The 20,209-nt window shown below is 42.1% G+C and overlaps 1 long non-coding RNA gene across 1 annotated transcript in view; it reads left to right on the top strand.

Annotated features, from left to right (window-relative positions):
* Positions 1-16,122, top strand: part of LOC118151550 (uncharacterized) — a 32,274-nt gene extending 16,152 nt beyond the window's left edge. The window contains exons 2-3 of the long non-coding RNA XR_004739920.3: positions 11,864-12,232; positions 13,582-16,122. This is a non-coding gene — a long non-coding RNA (uncharacterized LOC118151550). The remainder of the gene's footprint in view (positions 1-11,863; positions 12,233-13,581) is intronic.
* The last annotated feature ends 4,087 nt before the right edge of the window (positions 16,123-20,209 follow it).

The following is a 20,209-nucleotide window of genomic DNA, read 5'->3' as shown; positions in this document are numbered from 1 at the left end:
GATGAGAAAATGTCTGTGAAAAAAGAGAAAAGATTCTTGAAAATGTAAAATGAGGGAGACCTCAGAAGGTGAAAAGACCTGGAAAGGAGAAAACAAATGGTTAGTTATGTAAGAGTTTATGCTGTATTCAAGATTACATAAACCACGCCTAGAAGTTTCTGCACAACACTGTTGTTTTACAGCATGATCTAATGGTGCCATTATGTGAATTCCCTGTGGATCTATTTCTGTTGTTTGTTGTTTCTGTTCTTATTCATGGTCTAAACTCCTTATATTTCTGACCATTGCTAAATGCTGGTGTTGTGTTTGAAAAATAATTTATATAAATATTTTGAAGTCTAGAATTAGTAATCATCCTCTTAACAAAAGACTTGTTTGATCTGGGCTTATGCTAGCAATCTGGGAGCAACTTAATTCAAGTTTAAGGCTTGAGGTTTTCAGAATCACCAGATGGTAGTAAACCAAGCCTTGCATGAGCTGGTTTATTTCAGATTTACTCTTTCTCTGAGGAAGGCCTTTTGGGTCTCAGGCTAGAGCAAAAGATTATTCACCATGAGGAAGGTGTTATAAAAACAATGAGAAAACAATGAACAGATTGCTATACATTTTTTTTTTAAAGTTGTTTTTGCATTTCCTATCTCAGACCTCTGCTTTCTCTGTTCCTATCAGTAATGATGATTCTGGACTATTGATTGACACAGGTGACATAGTGAAAGATCAGGGTGAGAAGCATCATCAGTAACCCAGAGAGAGGGAGAGGTAAGAGAAATGGTTGAGTCTAAGTTAGATGTTGAGCTTTTCGGAAGACCCTGAATGACCTGACCTCATTCACTCTGGTAAGAGAACCAAAATTACTAATGCGATTGCTGCAAGCTGCTTGCTGAAGTCATCCTCTCTCATCATGAAGACACAATGAGAATGGAGGGAGAAGGCTAAGAGAGGTCTGCTCATACACAAAAGGATCTGGACCAATGAGCTCCTTGACCTTGTTCTTTTGTCCCTACTTATCTCTTGGCTCTTAAGGCAGCTCCAATGAGTTTCTAAGAGGAAACTGAGTACTGTGACTCAAAATTGACAGAGTTGGGAGGGTCATGATCTGGGACTTGATTTTACCATATTTTTGGCAAATAAATCAATCTGTTATTATTTCATGAATGTTAGCAGAAGACATCTGACTCATGGAAGAGACAGGAAGGCTTTAGTACTCATAATACAGAAAGCATGACCACCAGCAGGTTTATGTCGGTTGTTCTTGCCTCCCACTGCCAAGTCCCATGGCAGTAACACAGAGTAGCTCAGATGGATGCCTGCACATGCAGTGAGTTGCATTACAGGAGAGGACATTGAGCTCAGGGAACCCACTGCTTTATAGCAAGCAGTAAACAGCTTCCCCTTTGTCCCACAGAAAGATATTGCCTCGTTTCTCAAGGGTTCTCTTTGCAAGCATAACCCTGAGAAATGGCCTAGAAAGAGTGGCCCAGGCTTTGTTTCTCAGTGTTGAGGCTCAGAACACAACATCCCAAAATGTAGCACATTGGCAGTTAAGAAAACTACAGAAGCAAGAAGGTGACTCTGACCTCCCCCTTCCTTCCTGTGTGTGAATTGGCCATAAAGGAATTCTTTGACCTACGTTTCCTGGAAGTAAGTTACAAGACCCTCCTTCAAGAGGGGTCCTGCCCTATATCAGAGGAAAGAAGTGCTGCACGGAAAGGCCAATGAGAATCTGAACAAACAGGCATTATTGAGTTTCCTGTGGTTTATTACCGTTAGATCATAAGCCTTTTTGTCCAATTACATTTCTACACAACTGTCCCCTCTTCATATAGCCCTCTTCATAAGCATATACAGTGTTCCATGGGTCTTTGGGTCTTCGTTTCTGAAGTCTCCTGTGCTATGTAAAATATAGTTAAATAAATTTGTTATGGTATTCTCTTGTGAATCTGTCTTGTGATTAGGAGTGTCAGCTATAATCCTTGAAATAGGTGAGGAAAAGGTGTTACTTTACTTCTCACATTGGCATATCCAGCAAGAATCAGGGCTCACATTCTATTACCTTTCTTAACAGACAGGTGACTTGAAGTGGCATAATCTTTACACATTATTATTTTCCATTTGTATTCTCCAAATCTGGGTTAACTGGATTCAAGCCCCACGATTCTGCTACTTATGGGATCCCAGTACATCTATCTCAGCATACTTACTCCATTATTCTCTCTTGACATTTGCCACCTCATTTTAGCCAGCTGTGCTTGTTTTCATTAATGCTATTTTGTGAGCACTGCCTGCTTTGAAAGGAGCACACATAGTGGAACGATGGCTGGTTCTGGCGTTTAAAAAGCTGGATTCACATTCAAGCTCTACCATTTGCCAAATAAGAATTTAATCTCCTATCAGGCAACTCAAGTAGTAAAGTGGTGATAATATAGTGCTTTTTATAGTAGTGGAGTGTGTGTATCTCAAAATTACCTTGTTGAAAGTCAGGCTCCTCCTCCTTTCCCCAAAACCTGTTCTTCCACCTGAATTCTCTACCTCATTATAGTCATCATCCATCCATCCCGACCTCCTCCTTGTCATACTTTTGCATGAAGTCTCGCCAGTTTTACCTTCTAAACCTTGTTCTTCCACCCTTTTTTTTTGCCCTCCCTACCACCATTGTCTATCTTTACCATGTGTCAATTCAGTAGTTCCCTAAGGAAGTTTCTAGCAGCATGCTGGCCACCATTCTCTGATGTCTTACTACTGCCGGAGCTTGTCATTTCACTCATTTTAAATACCTTTCATCCTCATACAGTCCAATTTCCTTTCACATGTTTTTGCCTTAATTCCTTCTACATTTCACCTTGTGTTGTTTTACACTGTAATATTACTTGTTTCTTGTATTTTCTAGTATCTGCCATGGCGTTTAACATTTTTCATGTATTTGATGCTCTTCCTTCCTGAAATACCAATCCTCTCTTTGACTAAGTCTAACTCCTTTAAAAATTTATATGAGCGTGGGACATGGTGGCTTGTGCCTGTAATCCCAGCACTCTGGAATGCCGAGGCAGGAGGACCAACTGGAGACCAGCCTGGCAACATGGTGTGACCCCCATTTCTTTTTTAAAATTTGCCAGGCATGGTGGTACACGCCTGAGGTCCAAGACACTCAGGAGGCTGAGGTGGGACTGTTATCAGGATATGTGGAGTTCTCTGTTCTTAGGCTTCTTGGGAGAAAGAATCTGGCCGAGAGACCAATTAGTAAAGTAAGCAAAGACATACTAAGGAAATAATATGCTTCAAGAGAGAAGTGGCCTGACCCTGCTGGGAGCAGTGGCGGTAGCAGTGTGTTTAAAGAGGTGATACACTCTGAAAGACAAGTCACAGTGGGCTGCTGGAAAGAGAATGAGCCAGCAGGCTGGGAGCAGTGGCTCATGCCGGTAATCCCAACACTTTGGGAGCCTGAGGCAGGTGTATCATGAGGTCAGGAGTTCGAGATCAGCCTGACCAACATAGTGAAACCCCATCTCTCCTAAAAATAAAAAATAAAAATAAAAATTAGCTGGGCATGGTGGCAGGCACCTGTAGTCCCAGCTACTTGACAGGCTGAGGCAGGAGAATTGCTTGAACCCAAGAGGTAGAAGTTGCAGTGAGCTGAGACTGTGCCACTGCACTCTAGCTTAGGGGACAGAGTGAGACTTTATCTAAAAAAACAAATGAGCCAGCGGCCCTAAGAGTTCTGCATTGAAATTTTTATTATGTTGGGATTGTTTCTTTAAGTTCCCGCCTCTGTCTGAAGTCTCCACCTTTATCTTCATCTAGCTTCCCGCTTCTGCATTAAGTCCCTGCTTTTTTCCTGCCTAGTTCCCACCCCAGGTTTGTGGGATTCTCCTTTACTGGTAGTTAAGGCACATGTATGGACAGGTGTTGGGTATAATCCTATCTAATGGCAGCATTGCTCACTACTGCCACCCTAGGAAGGTCATATAGCAGCAGTTATGTGTCAACTTACTGTCTCTGCTAATCTCTTAGAAATTTCCCCTTTGCCCCCCACTTTTTTTTGAGGCAGAGTCTTGCTCAGTTGCCTAGGTTGGAGTGCAGTGGTGCAATCTCAGCTCACTGCAACCTCCGCCTCCTAGGCTCAAGCCATTGTCCTGCCTCAACCTCCCAAGTAGCTGGGATTACAGGCACTGCCACCACACTTGGCTAATTTTTGTATTTTAAGGGGGTTTCACCACGCTGGCCAGACTGGTCTTGGACTCCTGACCTCAGGTGATCTGCCCAACTCAGCCTCCCAAAATGCTGGGATTACAGGCGTGAGCTATCGTGCCCCGCCATCCCCTTTGCTCTCTTTCCCTCCTTATCAGTATGTGGCTAGCTACATTCTGACAGATTAACTACAGAGTGAGCTATTACTGGGCATTTTAAGAGTTTTCTGAGGTGTTTCTTCCTGCATAGGCATTTTCCCTCCTTTCTGCTCATATCTAGCATGCGGGTTTCCAGCGGTCTGCGGGGTGTGAGATTTTCCAGACCTCCCTTTCTCCGGGCTCCCCCTCCTGCTCATGTCTAGCTCTCTGCCTGTTCTAACAGGAGAACTGCTTAAGCCTAGGAGTTCAGGCTGCAGTGAGCTAGGATCACACCACTACAGCAGCTTGGGTGAGAGAGTGAGACACTGTCTAAAAAAAAAAAAACTTAGGTTAGATAATGGCCAATGGAATAATACAAGAAAATAAAATAAAAAGTATAAAATTAGAAATGATATTTTAATCCAGAAACATACAAAAGAATCAACAGAAAAAAATACTAATGCAATAAGAGACTTCCATAAGGGAGCAGGGTCAAAATAGTACCTAGAAATGTCCATTGAACGGGAATGGAATGTTTAAATCATGGTACGTGGAAACAAAGGCAAGAATCCACAATAGGGCATATTAATAAGAGAAAGGGCATACACATTTATTTAACCATGTGCACACAATCACAGAGTGATTGCCCATTAGGGTGCACCCAGTAGGGTGCAGAAACTTATATACCCTCTTGAAGTTACAGAAAGAATGGGGGCTTCCTAGCCTGGGCAACATGGTAAAACCCTGTTCCTACTGACAAAAGAAAAACTTAGCTGAATTTAAAAGTTTAATTGAGCAATGAATAATTTGTATTCAGCCTCCCAAGCCCTTGTAGGCTAAGGGAGACTCCAGCTCAGCCATGTCATAGAAAAAAATTTATGAACAGGAGACTGATGTACAGAAAACATAAGTGAGATACAGAAACAGCTGAATTGGTTACAGCTCGGCATTTGCCTTATTTGAACATGATTTGAACAGTTGGTTACATTTGATTGGCCAATACTCATGACTGGCACAAGTGTAGGCTACAGTCTGTTTATACCTCTACTTGTTATAGTTCAGGATGTACAGAGAAACCTTTAGGCTGAACTTAAAATATGTAAGGAATATTATGTACCGCATTTTCTTTGTCCAGAATACTATGCAGTCATAAAAAAAGGATGAGTTCATGTCCTTTGCAGGGACATGGATGAAGCTGGAAACTATCATTCTCAGCAAACTAACACAGGAACAGAAAACCAAACACTGCATGTTCTCACTCATAAGTGGGAGTTGAACAATGAAAACACATAGACACAGGGAGGGGAACATCACACACTGGGGCCTGTTGGGAGGTGGGGGTTAGGGAGGGATAGTATTAGGAGAAATACCTAATGTAGATTACAGGTTAATGGGTGAAGCAAACCACCATGGCATATGTATACCTATGCAACAAACCTGCACATTCTGCACATGTATCCCAGAACTTAAAGTGTAAAAAAAAAAAAAAAAAATGTAACGAGGCAGCTTAGGTTAAACTTCATTTAACACTACCAAAAAAGAAAAGAAAAAGAAAAATTAGCCGAGTGTGGTGGTACAACATACCTGTGGTCCCAGTTACTTGGGAAGCTGAGGTAGGAGGATCATCCCCTTCTAAGCCTGGGAAGGGGAGGCTGCATTGAATCATGATCACTGCACTGCACTACAGCTTGGTGATACTGTCCTACAAAAAAAAAAAAAGAAGAAGAAGAAGAATGGGGATATCCTGAGAAAACAGCTTATGGGAAGGGGAGAAGGGGAATTCTACTGAAGAAAAAGAAATGATAATTAGAGAGAATGATTGGATTGGGAAGCAGAAATTAACTTGTAAATCATTCTCTCTGGAATTTAAATGATACTTAGAGATGGTCATTTTCTTGTAAAAGGGTCTCTTCAGATGTGGTTACATTCTTGGTCTCCTTCCTGTAATGGGTAATAAGATAACAAGGAGGGGCACAGGAACAATTTTTCTCTCTATCTTTCACTCCTATCTTTATGCAGATGGGGGAAAGTCTCTCCCAATGCTTTTTGATCTCTAAGGGTTTTTCTTTCAGAATACTCATTATACCAGGAAGCCACATTTTGGGGTGAAATTCCCTGTGCTCCTTCAGTAGGCCTACATAATGGGATATTATGTTGCTGTAAAAAATGAGAACAATCTATTGATGGGGTCCAGGACAAGTCACCCCAAAATATGACTTTAGGAGACCAGAATATACCATGCCAAAATATACCTCTTTGGCATAAGGATTATTTTGAGCTGTTATTTTGAGAAATTGTAGACACAGGAGAGTCTCTGAGAAATTATCCTGTGTGAGAGAAATTTACATCTACAAAAGAAATCTCTGTCAGTGAGAGTATCTCCATCTCCATACCAGGAAGAAAAGGATACTAGATTACTAGACTCTAAATGGAGAAGGCATTGACTTAAATCTGCATAGCAAAACTTACCTTTGTTTATGATGCTTTTCCTGGTCATCTTATCATACTGAAACTGCCATTGCAAAATTGTAACTGAGACAGTAAAAGAGACCTGACCTAACCAACTTCTTCTTGCTTCTAACCTCCAAGCTGTCATTGTTTATTCCTGGGTGTAGGCGACACTAACTTTGGGAGGAACTTAGTTTATAATTTAAAACAAAGAAAATAACAGCTCTCTCCCAAAGCAAACCCCCTTTTTGACTGGGGACTGGATTGCCTTCTAGGACTAACAAATTAGCCAAAAGATTTGAAATTATGGTTTAGGAGTTATGCAGCTGGAGGATGCAAGATTCTGACCCTCCCCAAATTACTCCTGGGGATAACATCACTATTGTAAGGCCTAAGATCAGTGCTTGAGATATTTTGTAGAGACATATTTTGAGGTATCAGTTTCTGAGCCCCAATAGCAGGACTCTATTCCTCATCTCTTTCTAGTAGCAGTGTGTTTTAACATTAAATCTGGGTCTACTGGGAGTCCTTTGGAGCACAGGAAAGCCTGATTATATTAACAAAACACAGTATCTTGTTCCTGAGAGCTTGGCTTTGGCATCTTTTGACAAGTAGTGCAAACACCCCTTCCTTACAGATACTGAAATGGCAAAGCATTAGGTGTTGCCACCAGCTCCTGACCTTGCCTCCGTAGGGGTGAAAGTGTAACTGCCCAAGAGGTTCATTTTGCCCACTGCCTAAATAGAGCCAATTTATCAAGACAGAGGAATTGCAATAGAGAGTTTAACATATGCAGAGCCAACTGAAGTTGGAGTTTTATGACTCAAATCAGTCTCTCTGAAAATTCAGAGGCTAAGGTTTTTTTAAGGATAGTTTGGGGGGATGGAGGCTAGGGAATGGATGCTGCTGATTGGTTGGTGGGTGCAATCACAGGGGTGTGGAAAATGGTCCTTTTGTGCACTGGGTCTGCTTCTGGGTGGGGCCACTGGACAGGTTGGTGGGTCTGAATGGAGCCATCAGTCATCAGAAACACAAAAACCTGAAAAGACATCTAAAAAAGCCAATCTTCAGTTCTACAATAGTGATGTTCCCTGCAATGGGGAAGTTGCAAATCTTGTGGCTAATCTGTTAGTCTTACAAAGGCAGTCTGGTCCACAGGCAAGAAGGGATTTTGTTTTGGGAAGGAACTGTTATCTTTGTTTTAGATAAAATTTATTTTAAAATATTTCTTTAAAAAGGAAACTGCCCATGTTCACTTAAATCTTTTATTTTCCTAAATTTTAATTAAAAATTTTAAAAATATCTCTCATATTCTATATGATGGTACTGAATTTTAATCTTTTTATTTATTTTATATGAAAGCTGTCTATTCCCTGTGCTCCTTCAGTATGCCTACATAATACATAATAGGATATTATGTTGCTGTAAAACATGAGAACAGATGGTGGTGGGGGTGATACCCTGGATAATTCTTCTGTAGGGGTGTGTGTGTGTGTGTGTGTGTGTGTGTGTGCATTTTTCTTTTTTTTTTTTGAGATGGAGTCTTGATCTATCGCCCAGGCTGGAGTGCAGTGGCCCAATCTTGGCTCACTGCAAACTTCGCCTCCGAGGTTCAAATGATTGTCCTGCCTTAGCCTCTCCACTAGCTGGGATTACAGGGACCTGCCACCATGCCCAGCTAATTTTTCTATTTTTAGTAGAGACAGGATTTCACCATGTTGCCCAGGCTGATCTTGAACTCCTGACCTCAGGTGATCCTCCCACCTTGGCCTCCCAAAGTGCTGGGATTACAGGCATGAACCACTGCATCTGGCCTTCTCTAGGTATATTTTTGAGTTGGTTTGGAAAATTGTGACAATGACACTTGGGACATATATAAATCTTTATGTGAAATTTGTTGACATCAGTGCTATCTATGCCATTGAAAGGTCATCTCCTCCATTTCTCCACTGTTCCTCTAGTTTTTATAAACATGTTCTCTTAGTTTGGCTAATATACATAGAATGAGACCAGGAAAATGTTCAAGCACAAGGAACCCTTCTTTCCTGTTATGAGAAGGAACATTTGGGCCAGGTGTGGTGGCTCATGCCTGTAAACCCATCACTTTGAGAGGCCAAGGTGGGCAGATCACCTGAGGTCAGGAGTTTGAGACCAGCCTGGACAACATGGTGAAACTAAGTCTCTACTAAAAATACACAAATTAGCTGGCATGGTGGCACATGCCTGTAATCCCAGCTACTCGGGAGGCTGAGGCAGGAAGATAGCTTGAACCTGGGAAGTGGAGGTTGCAGTGAGCCAAGATCGCACCACTGCACTCCGGCCTGGGTGACGAAAGTGAAATTCCATCTCAAGAAAAAAAAGAGAAGGAACATTTGAATTCATGTTAAAGAGAGCAGCAATTTTTCTCTAAAGGAGGGGCTTGTTCACAGCTGCTCTGGGGAAAACCCATAATCTCACCTTGATTGGAAATGGCATTCCTCCTTCAAATGTCTGCCATGCCTATGGCCTGAACTGAAAGATCATTCGGAATCTCCAAGAGAAGTCAGGTGCAGTGGCTCACTCCTGTAATCCCAGCACTTTGGGAGGCCAAAGTGGGCAGGTCACTTGAGGTCAGGAGTTTGAGACCAACATGGTGAATCCCCATCTCTACTAAAAATACGAAAAAGTAGCTGGGCATGGTAATGTGTTCCTGTAGTCCCAGCTGCTTGGGAGGCTGAGGTACTGAATTATTTGAACCCAGGAGGCAGAGGATGCAGTGAGTTGAGATGGCACCAGTGCACTCAAGCCTGGATGACAGAGTGAGATTCTGTCTCAAAAAAAAAAAAAAAAAAAAAGGAAAGAAAGAAAAAAAAAGAAATCTCCAAGAGAGGTAGACTGCATGCCACACAGCATCACCTCCCAGGTCTCGGGAATTTTTTCTAAAATCAGAATTAAGACAGGTAAGAAATAACTTGGTCTTTCAAAAATGGCTGTGGCATACTGGAGACCAAGAGGGCAAATCTTGCCATTAAATATGTGATGGCTGGCAAACATGTTTTAAAAATTACTACTTTTTATACACAAATCAGAATTTCTGGCTTCTCAGGAAAATCAAGCTATATGACAACGCAAGGTCCATATTCCTCCACAAAACCATAGGAGCAGGGGTTCAGTCCAAGTGTCCCCTTTAGATGGGGCAAGTCCTCTTAGTTAACCAAAGGCCCCCACCTCCCTGCCACTCCCTGCCCCTCCACCAGGCCCACACGTTACTTACCTGTCTGTTGGCAAAAAGAGCCAAACTGTAACATATTTGAAGAGATTTATTCTGAGCCAAATATGAGTGACCATGGCCCATGACACAGCCCTGAGGAGATCCTGAGAACATGTGCCAAGGTGGGCACAGCTTGGTTTTATACATTTTAGAGAGGCATGAGACATCAATCACATACATTTAAGAAATACGTTGGTTTCATCCAGAAAGGCAGGACAACTGAAAGCTGGGGCTTCCAGTCTATAGGTAAATTTAAACATTTTCTGGTTAACAATTGGTTGAGTTCATCTAAAGATCTGGGATTGATAGAAAGGGAATGCTCCGGTTAAGATGAAGACTGTGAAGACCAAAGTTCTTTTGACATTTTAAAGTGGCTGCCCTTAGAGACAACAGATGACAAATGTTTCCTATTCAGATCTTAGTTAGTCTCTTCAGGATTCAGAGGATCCGGAATAAAAAAGATCTAGCTATGTTAAGAGATTCTTTACAGATCCAAACTTTCCCCCACAAAGAACAGCTTTGCAGGCCCATTTCAAAATATGGTAGCGAAACATGTTTTGGGGTAAAATATTTTGATTTTTTGTCTTGAAATGTTATGATGCCAGAGTCAGTGGAAAGTAAGTCATGATATATATAGAGTTAAATAAAATCCATCTGATGAGAATTTATGATTTGTAGGGCATGACTCCCCAGACCCCTTAGATAGGAATTTGGGCAAGACAAAAAATCAGAGTTTAGTCCTTATATCCAATGAGGCCATTTGAATTAATGGCTTCTGTTTGTTTGTTTTGTTTTGAGTCAGGGTCTTGCTCTGTTGTACACGAAAGTGCAGTAGCACAAACATGGCTCACTGCAGCCTTGACCTCCCGGGCTCAGTGATCTTCCTACCTTAGCCTCCTAAGTAGCTGGGACTACAAGTGTGTGCTACCATGCCTGGCTGATTTTGCAGAGATGGGGTCTCATTATATCACCAAGGCTGGTCTTGAACTCCTCAGCCTCTGATTCTCTCACCTTGGTCTCCAAAAGTGCTAGGATTACAGGCATGAGCCATTGTGCCCAGCCAATGGCTTCTTTAAAATGCGATTTATCTTTTCTATTTAAATGCCTGTCTCTCATATGTAAATAGTAGTTCTGCTGGTACCCATCTCATGTAACTAAGATTACTGGATTTGTATAGTTTTACCCTTAAAAAAATATATATTTTGTAACTTGCCATACTCTCCTAGAATACTATGCTGTTTAAGTTCTTAATGTGATAAATATTCTATTATATACATATTCATTTCTCTTCCAAGTCATTTCCTTGTCTTAGAGACACATTAGTTACTTGCTATTCGGTGACTATCAGTATATTGTGAAAATCAATCTTTAGTACATTTTTAGTTAGATTTTGTTTGGTTGTTTATTCTTTTAGGTTTGATTGCTGATTTGCTTCTCTGAATTTTAGATTCTTCTGTAGTTTCTGACCTCCAGACAAAGGTGGATGAATGTAGTTCTGATATATTAATGAGATAAAGTCCTCAATAGAATTCATCCAAGAGACACAGCTGCTCCAGGGAGAGCCACCATCATTAACAATAAGAAAAGTAAGAGTACAAGGCTCTTTTTCTAGAGCAACTGGGTGCTTATTTCATTTTTTCCCCTCTTCTCTTCCTGATCTCCATATTTGAACTTTACAAGTGATTTTTTTTTTCTTTTCCAAACTAAAGGATGAGAACCGAAGATTCTTTCTACTTCCATATCCAGGAACTGAAACTCACTATATTTATCCTCAAACACCTCCTTCCATTCTTCTCCCAGATTTGGCTAATGTCCACATTTATATGCTTAATGTTTCCTACAGCTACTACACATTTGAACACTTCCAACATGAAACATTGGAATAACCCCAAATATTACTGCCACAAAGATAGCCATGGAGAATACAGGTTATGAATCAAGGATATTGCTGGTCTGTAAAAGTCATCACTTGAAACTCCTGGAATTTTAATACCTAAAATCCATGTAAATGGGGCAGACCTAGAGACTGGTAATAAATCCTCACAACACAGTGGAATACATGTACAAAACAGATCTGAACAGAAAGTGGTGAGAACACAAGGGAAGGAGCAAATTGTTCTGCAGAGAGGCCAAGAACAGCTTCTTGGGAGAAGAGAAACAAGGTCTGGAAGGATGACCAACAGTTTTTCCAAAAACCGTTGTAGGAAGAGAGGTGGGTATTGCAGGTACAAGAAAGAGCATGTGTCAAAGTCCCAAGTCTTGACAGGCATATGGCCTGTTGAGGACACGGTGGCAAGTCTAGCATAGCTAAATAAGGCCAAGACATTTGCAACAGTCCATTAGAGGAAGCAATATAGCCTAAACTCAGGTGGTGGCAGAATGGATGGAGAAAGGGGCTAAACTCGGGATACAAGTGGGAATGAAGGGTTGGCAGGAGTTAAGGGTGACTCTGAAGTTTCTGCCTGGGGTGAGTTGCTGTATGCTAACACCATCACTAGAGAAAGAAAACAGGCTGGGCAGGGTGGCTCACGCTTGTAATCCCAGTACTTTGGGAAGCTAAGGTGGGAGAATCACCTGAAGTCAGGAGTTCCAGACCAGGCTGGCCAACATATAGTGAAACCACATCTCTACTAAAAATACAAAAATTACTGGTCATGGTGGTGCACACCTGTAGTCCCAGCTACTTGGGAAGGGCTGAGGCAGGAGAATCGCTTGAACTTGGGAGGCAGAGGTTGCAGTAAGCTGAGATTGCACCACTGTACTCCAGCCTAGATGACAGAATGAGACTCCATCTCTCAAGCAAAAAATGAGACAGAAAACCCAGGACACAGAGGACCTGGGGTAGCCAGCAGGATTTGGATCCCGAATGTCTGCTGAATGACCAATTCTTTGGCTAAATTTAAATGAATGCTCTTCCTCTCTCTCTCTCTCTCTTTGATGTGACTATCTTTTTTTTTTTTTTTTTTTTTTCTTAATTCTCTTTTCTCTTGGTTTCCAATATACCACTCTTTTAAATTTCTTACCTATCTGCTCCCTCCTTTCCTGGCATGTGAAGGAAAAGGAGCAATGAAAAGAGGCTCTGTTTTTGACCCACTTCCTATCTCTCTTGTCTCTTGTTCTCTGGTAATTGCCCACCTCCCAGCTCTTCAATTATTCTCTATGGACTGGGGGACTTCTAACTCCAAGGTGCATTCCCATCTCTCTCATCAGTTCCAGACCTTTTGGTGCAATTGCCTACTGAATATTTTCCCCAGCTGTCCTGCAGGAGGGATTCTGCATCTCAAACTGCACTCTTCCCTAGACAGCCCCTGCTTCTCCCCATGTGGGCCTCATCTCAGCAAATGAACCCTCCATCCATCTGGAGACTCAGAGTCCTCTGGATTTTAAGTTGCATGAATGCAGGGACCATTTCACTTGGTTGCCACTCACACAGTGAGTGGCCCACACATAGCAAACACTCAACTATTGGTAGAGTCAGTAAACGGGGCCTTTAGGTTTCTGGCTTATGTCAACCCTCAAGTAATGAAAGTTGTCCTCTACCTTTCTCCCATCCCCCTGCAGCATGAATTAACTGAATTCAGCACCATTTGCTTCAGAAAGCCTTCCCTGACCATCACTCCGCTTCCCATCCTGTTCTGCTAAGACTCACAATTTCCTGCTGATAAGGAAATACTTCAGCCAAATTAAATTTAAAGAGTTTAATTTAGCAATGAATGATTCACGAATCGGGCAGCCTCCAAAATCACAGCAGATTCACAGAGAATCCAGGGATGCCTCATGGTCAGAACAAATCTATAGACAAAAAAGGTAAAGTGATGTACAGGAATTGGAAGTGAGGTACAGAAACAGTGAGATTGGTTCCAGCTCGGCATTTGCCTCATTTGAACACTTAGCAGTCTGTGAGTGGTTGAAGTATGGCTGCTGGGACTGGCCGACATTCAGTTTAGTAGTACGATACAGGTGCATACTACTAAGGTTTTCATTTTGTCTGACTATTAAGCTAGGTTACACATCCACAAGGACTCAAATATAAAAATACGGAGTCCTTCTCAGGCCATATTTAGTTGCTTTAACACTGCGTACACCTTAACCATACCACATAGCATATGGTTTCCATGTCAATTTCACCCACCAGTTCCTTAAGGGATAAAGCAGGTATCTTCTTTAGATTCTGGTGCCTACTTGTTTGATGAAAGGAAGGAAGGGGGAGGAAAGGAAGAGAGGGAAAAGACTGACAGACATTCTGAGAGGGGTGTCCAGATATCCTGAGGGCTGTGGCAGAGAGGGATGTGAATTACCCAGGGTGATGCCTCCAGGGTGATGGCTCTTTGCCCCAGAAGATGTGTGCAGGGCAAACTCTCTTATGCCTACAGGGACAGTGAAGGAAGGTAGTCTTAGGTATAAGGCAGCAAAAAGTAGTGGGACTGTGGTGAACAGAGAGGACACGCTCTGTCTAATAATTGTTATGTAGAAATGCTGGCCCTGTGTGGCCAGACTGATTGCATTTTTTTCTTTCTTCTCTTTTTTTTTTCTTTGAGACGGAGTCTCACTCTGTCACCCAGGCTGGAATGCAGTGGCGTGATCTCAGTTCACTGCAGCCTCTGCCTCCCAGGTTCAAGCAATTTGCCTATCTCAGCCTCCTGGGACCACAAGCATGTGCCAACACACCCAGCTAATTCTTATATTTTTGATGGAGACAGGGTTTTACTATGCTGGCCAGGCTGATTTCAAACTCCTCACCTCAAGTGATCTGCCTGCGTCAGCCTCCCAAAGTGCTTGGGAGTATAGGCATGAACCACCACGCCTGGTCTGGATTTTTTTTTCTAAATTCTTTTTTTTATATGTTTTAAAACATTTTTTGATCATTTTGTTTGTTTGTTTTTGAGATGGAGTTTTGCTCTTGTTGTCCAGGCTAGAGTGCTATGGCATGATCTTGGCTCACCTCAACCTCTGCCTCCTGGGTTCAAGTGATTCTCCTGCCTCAGCCTCCTGAGTAGCTGGGATTACAGGTACATGCCACCACACTGGCTAATTTTGTATTTTTAGTAGAGACGGGGGTTTCTCCATGTTATCAGGCTGGTCTTGAACTCCTGACCTCAGGTGATCCGCCTGCCTCAGCCTCCCAAAGTGCTGGGATTACAGGCATAAGCCACTGAGCCCAGCTTGATCATCATTTTAATCAGTTAATACTGATTATATTTTTTCCCCAACGAAGTAAGAATCAATATTTTGGAACAAGAAATTTTCTACATTTTAAATACTGGTCACATTAAGCATTAGACTAGATTCTGGCCTTGATTTGACAGTTTGTGGTTTCTGGTACAAAACATTGAGGAACGTTCATTTGTAAACTATTAAAATGTGAGCTGGGTGCAGTGACTCACACCTGTAATCCTAACACTTTGTGAGGCCAAAGCAGGTGGATTGCTTGAAATCAGGAGTTAGAGACCAGCTCGGGCAACATGTTGAAACCCTGTCTCTACAAAACATTCAAAAATTAGCCAGGCATGGTGGCGCGTGCCTGTGGTCCCACCTCCTGGTGAGTCTGAGGTGGGAAAACTGCTTACACCTGGGAGGTTGAGGCTGCAGTGAGCTGTGTTCATGCCACTGCACTCCAGCTTGGGCTACAAAGTGAGATCCTGTCTCAAAAAAAACAAAACAAAACAAAATGGGACAGTTACAGAGAAAATGGGAAAATACATCCACAAGAACACACACATCAATCAAAAGCTGGGTTAATTTAGTGAAATACATGTTGGAGAAAAGAGGAAACTTTATTAAAGGAGGTGTCAGGTAATGAATATTGAATCAGGTCCTTGACTCGATTTGGGGGCAGAAATGAGCTATATATAAAGGAGGTCCAGTAATAAAAACAATGGGAGATTTCTTCAATAGGGGTGGATAATTTTCTAGGTATTTCGACATTCTCAGCTGTAAATACCACTGTAGAAGCAGCTAACATCATAGAACCCAAATATGAACATTATCCATGCTAATTATTCACTACAAGAATCAATTGCACAGGTTGGGAAATTGATTTTAACTAATAATTGGACTATATTTTTAATTATATTAAAATTACTTTTCATTTTGAGCACTGTGAAACACTATACAAACTTATTACTTCACTAAGTCCCGATATGACCATTTGAAGTAGATTATTTTTTTCTCACATTTGCTAAGAAATTAAGGTTTGGAAAGTTTCATTCATTCATTTGACAAGTATTTAATTTAGTATGCAGTAATGAACAAAGCAAACAACCCCCTGCCTTCATGGATTCAAGGATTAAATTCCAGGTGAAACCAAATAAACAGATACAGTAGATAGTCTTCCTTTCGGATGCAGCACTGATTTTAAATATAGGCTTTCTCTTTTTTTGAGGCTGGAGTACAGCGGCATGATCTTGGCTCACTGTAACCTTCACCTAATGGGTTCGAGCAATCCTCATACCTCAGCCTCCTGAGTAGCTGGGACAATAGGCATGCACTGCCACTCCTGGCCAATTTTTTTTTGTTTTTTTTCAGTAGAGATGGGGTTTTGTCATGTTGGCCAGGCTGGTCTTGAACTTCTGATGTCAAGTGATTGGACCACCTTGGCTTTCTATTAAACCTCAGCTACAAACCTTCTAGTAAGTGGCTGATGCTAACCATTTTATTTTATTTATAACATATAAATATATAAGACAATATTACATATATATATTATATATCTATGTAGGTGTGAGCCACTGTGCTGGACCTGGATGCAATAATAGTAGTTTTGAGGCACCAGCAGACTGCAGACCTGTGACCCAGTGAACAGAAGTTCTCAGGACAGCCAAGTAGCTGCTGGGTCACTCCCCAGCCACCTGACCTCAGCAGACCACATTCTTTGCAGCTGGCTGTCCTGATCTGTGATCGTGGGGATGCAATATCTGCTCCATGCATGGACGAGCTGCTATGAAAATACAGCAGGAAACAGCACAGGAAATGTGTAAGTGCATCTAAAATCATATGTACATATTTGTTTAATGCTTAACATATTACATGAGTGTTTTCAAGGGAAATATAAATATGGCGTTAATTTTAATAATAATAACCCACTCCACAATAGTGAAATGTCTAGCAATCTGATAATTTGCAGTGGTGATCTGGGTGGTTGTGACACTGTTAATGTTGTTGATTTAAAGAGAAGTGTTACATAGCTGCCTTAGAAACATTTAGTTACAGCTGGGTGGCAGAGGGGCCCAGGCAAGCCGACCCAGACACAGAGCTACTGAGGAGAGCTGACTTCATCCAGGGAGGATGTAAGTGGGCATTCTTTCATTCATCAAACAATTAACTGGTTTCCTATCATATCTGTTTTGTTCATTGCTATATCCTCAGTGCTCAGAAAAACTCATTGCCCTGAAAAGGTTTACATTGTAATAGGGGGAGGCAGTTCCTCTATAGACGTGTTTATCTTAGGTCATAAGTGCTTCAAAGAAAAGTAAGACTGGGGGATGGGCAGGGGATGGGAGGGAGGGAGGGAGGGAGAAAGGGAAATTGTGTTAGGATAATTAATAGCAGCTGCCTCAACAAATAAAATCTGCAATTTCAGTGGCTTAGTCTGACAAAGCCACTGATTTTTCTTCCACAAAGTACGATTGGGGTCAGTGACTCAGGGACCCAGGCTCCCTCCGTCTTCTGGGATCTCCAAGACAGGAGAAGAAAGGAGGGACAGAGCCCCATGATTCTGAGCGAACGCAGTGGTGATGCAGCATGGTGGATCTCTCGGGGAAGAGGGCTCCAAGGAGGGAGGACAGTAAAGGCAAAAACATCAGCGAGAAATGTTTGGCTTGTCCCAGAAATAGCAAAGAAACCACTGTGGCTTCTCTCAGTGGAAAAGGGGGGTTGGAAAGATAGTCAAGGGCCAGGCCATTTAAGATCTCTCAGGCCAAGGGAGGAAGTAAGAAAATGCAATTATTTGGGGTCATTTAGTGTCCCTTAAAAACTTTACAGAAGCATTATGGATGGTTATAATGATTGTGTAAACTAAACTATGAATAATATGCTCCATTTTCTAGAGAAATCTTTACAAAATGTGTTACTGCATCTATTTCCCTGATGGAACTGTTATGGGTCGTTAATCCTTGAGGACAATTTTCTACCTATCCAAGACCTCTAGAGGTAGGGTTTTTCCTGCCACTAGTGGCATAGGGCCAAACATCATGGCAGCCCATCATGATAGCCCATCTTCGTTTTTCTGGAAGCCCAATGTGTGGCAAGCACAAAGGTCTCCCACTAGACTCCTACAAACGAAGCACCTGCAGATGACCATGCCCCAGTGCCACAAACAAGCTCAAACATGCAATAGTTCCTCAACCACTGTTTCAAGAGTAGCTCAACCAGTTTGTAAAAAGCATCACTTTAAACTCCCGGAATTTTCACACCTGACATAAGCCCAAAGTTACTGTACTGAATTCTAAAGATGTAGTGAAACTAAATTTATTCATCTTACATATTCCGGGTTAGCTTTTCAGAAGTAAAATGAGTCGTTTTCTAGAGGTTTAGTCAATGTTGAGTATAGAGGTTTAGTTAATGTTGAGTAACTACTAAATGAATAGATGGGGTGAAACTAAATTTATGTATCCTACATATTCCAGGTTAGCTTTTCAGAAGTAAAATGAGTTGTTTCCTAGAGGTTTCATTAATGTTGACGTCATGTTTCTGACCACATGAAATGTTGGCATTGAAATTCAATGACCCCTGTTGCTTACTCTGAGAATAGTCAAACCCCAGAATTTTTAGCTAAAAATGTAATCTAGAATTTGCTTACTGAATTGCATTAAGGTTTCGCATTAGGATAAACACTGTGGGAGTAATTCTGGTATGGTGGGTTGGTGGTTTTCTACAAGATGCTTAGAATACCACAGTCCTTAAAATAATTGTACACTCTTCTGGCCCGTTTCCCAGATTTCCTTGAAAAGGGTCAGAGGACAGGCTGCAATTAATGACACATGAATGCTGAAGTCCAATTAGAAGCGTCTTCAAAGGAATAATTAGGCTAGACTTAATAAGAGGGGATTAAGAGAAGAAAAGGTTTGGGCAAATTATACACTGAAGGAAAAGAAGATAGGAAACAAGGCAACCATAGATTGGAGCTGATTATTTCAGGAAGTGATTTTTGATCTGTTTATCTTAAAAATAATATAAATATAGTGAGACATAGAGACAACAGATGGATGGATGATCATTCACCGCAGACTAGGAATGGCAGTGTGAACACTGGGACTTCCTGGTGCATGCACCCTGCAATTGTGAGTTTAGTACCCCTATTCCCTTTGTGAAAGAGGCCAGGAATTTTGCTTTCTGTAAATAACAATAACAGCAGCAGAAGCGGCAGCAAACGCTTCAAATCTGCTTACCCTGCCAGATACTGTTTCACTTTCCTCATCTGTGAAATAGGGATACCTTATGATCGAATCCCCACAACAACCCCTGGAGGTAGGTACGATATAAGTGACTTGCTCCAGGTCATACAGCTAGTTAGTGTCAGAACACAGACTGAGATTCAGAAGCCCGGCTCCGAAGTTTGAGCTCTCATTCACTGCACTACATATATCTTTGGGAGGAGAGGCGACACATGCAGGTAATGTGTGCGCATTTATTGCACTGGAAACTCTCCAGTTCCTCCCTCTGTACATGATCCTTTGCTTCCAGTGTTGTCAATCACAGCACCTTCCCTGGCCCTTACTTTGTTCTTGTCAATCTCCTCTCTTTGAGCAGAAGAGGGAAGGGAGCTTGCTTCATAGGTGAAGAGCCCCTCGGCAGAGGAATCCTGTTTTCTTAGTGCAATCGCTAATTTGCATTGCAAAATGCTTTATTACGTGAGTGGGCTAAGCCATTCTAGGAGCAGTCACTGTGCGCTCAGAGTGGGAACGTTTATCAGGCGTGCAAATACTAACTTACCTTCTGGAGAACGTTTAACTTAAATGCCTAAAAATTCTCAGATAATTCACCTCGGGATAGAAACCCCCGTCAGCCGGGCTTCAGTGCCCGGCTTCGCAGCACCGGCCACGAGGGGGCAGTGGCAGCCGCAAAGCCGAGGCGGGCGGTGGGCTCGGCGGCTCGGCCATCGCTTGCTCTCGCCTGGCACGCGGCTCTCGGCTGTGGATTAGCGCAGCTGGAGACGTGGGAGGCCGCCGGCCCCGCCCCCGACTGGCGGCGG

This window comes from Callithrix jacchus, chromosome 2, assembly GCF_049354715.1.
Source record: "Callithrix jacchus isolate 240 chromosome 2, calJac240_pri, whole genome shotgun sequence".
Classification (NCBI taxonomy): Eukaryota; Metazoa; Chordata; class Mammalia; order Primates; family Cebidae; genus Callithrix; species Callithrix jacchus.
Note: the sequence above shows the minus strand (reverse complement) of the source record. Positions and strands in the feature narration are given on the sequence as shown.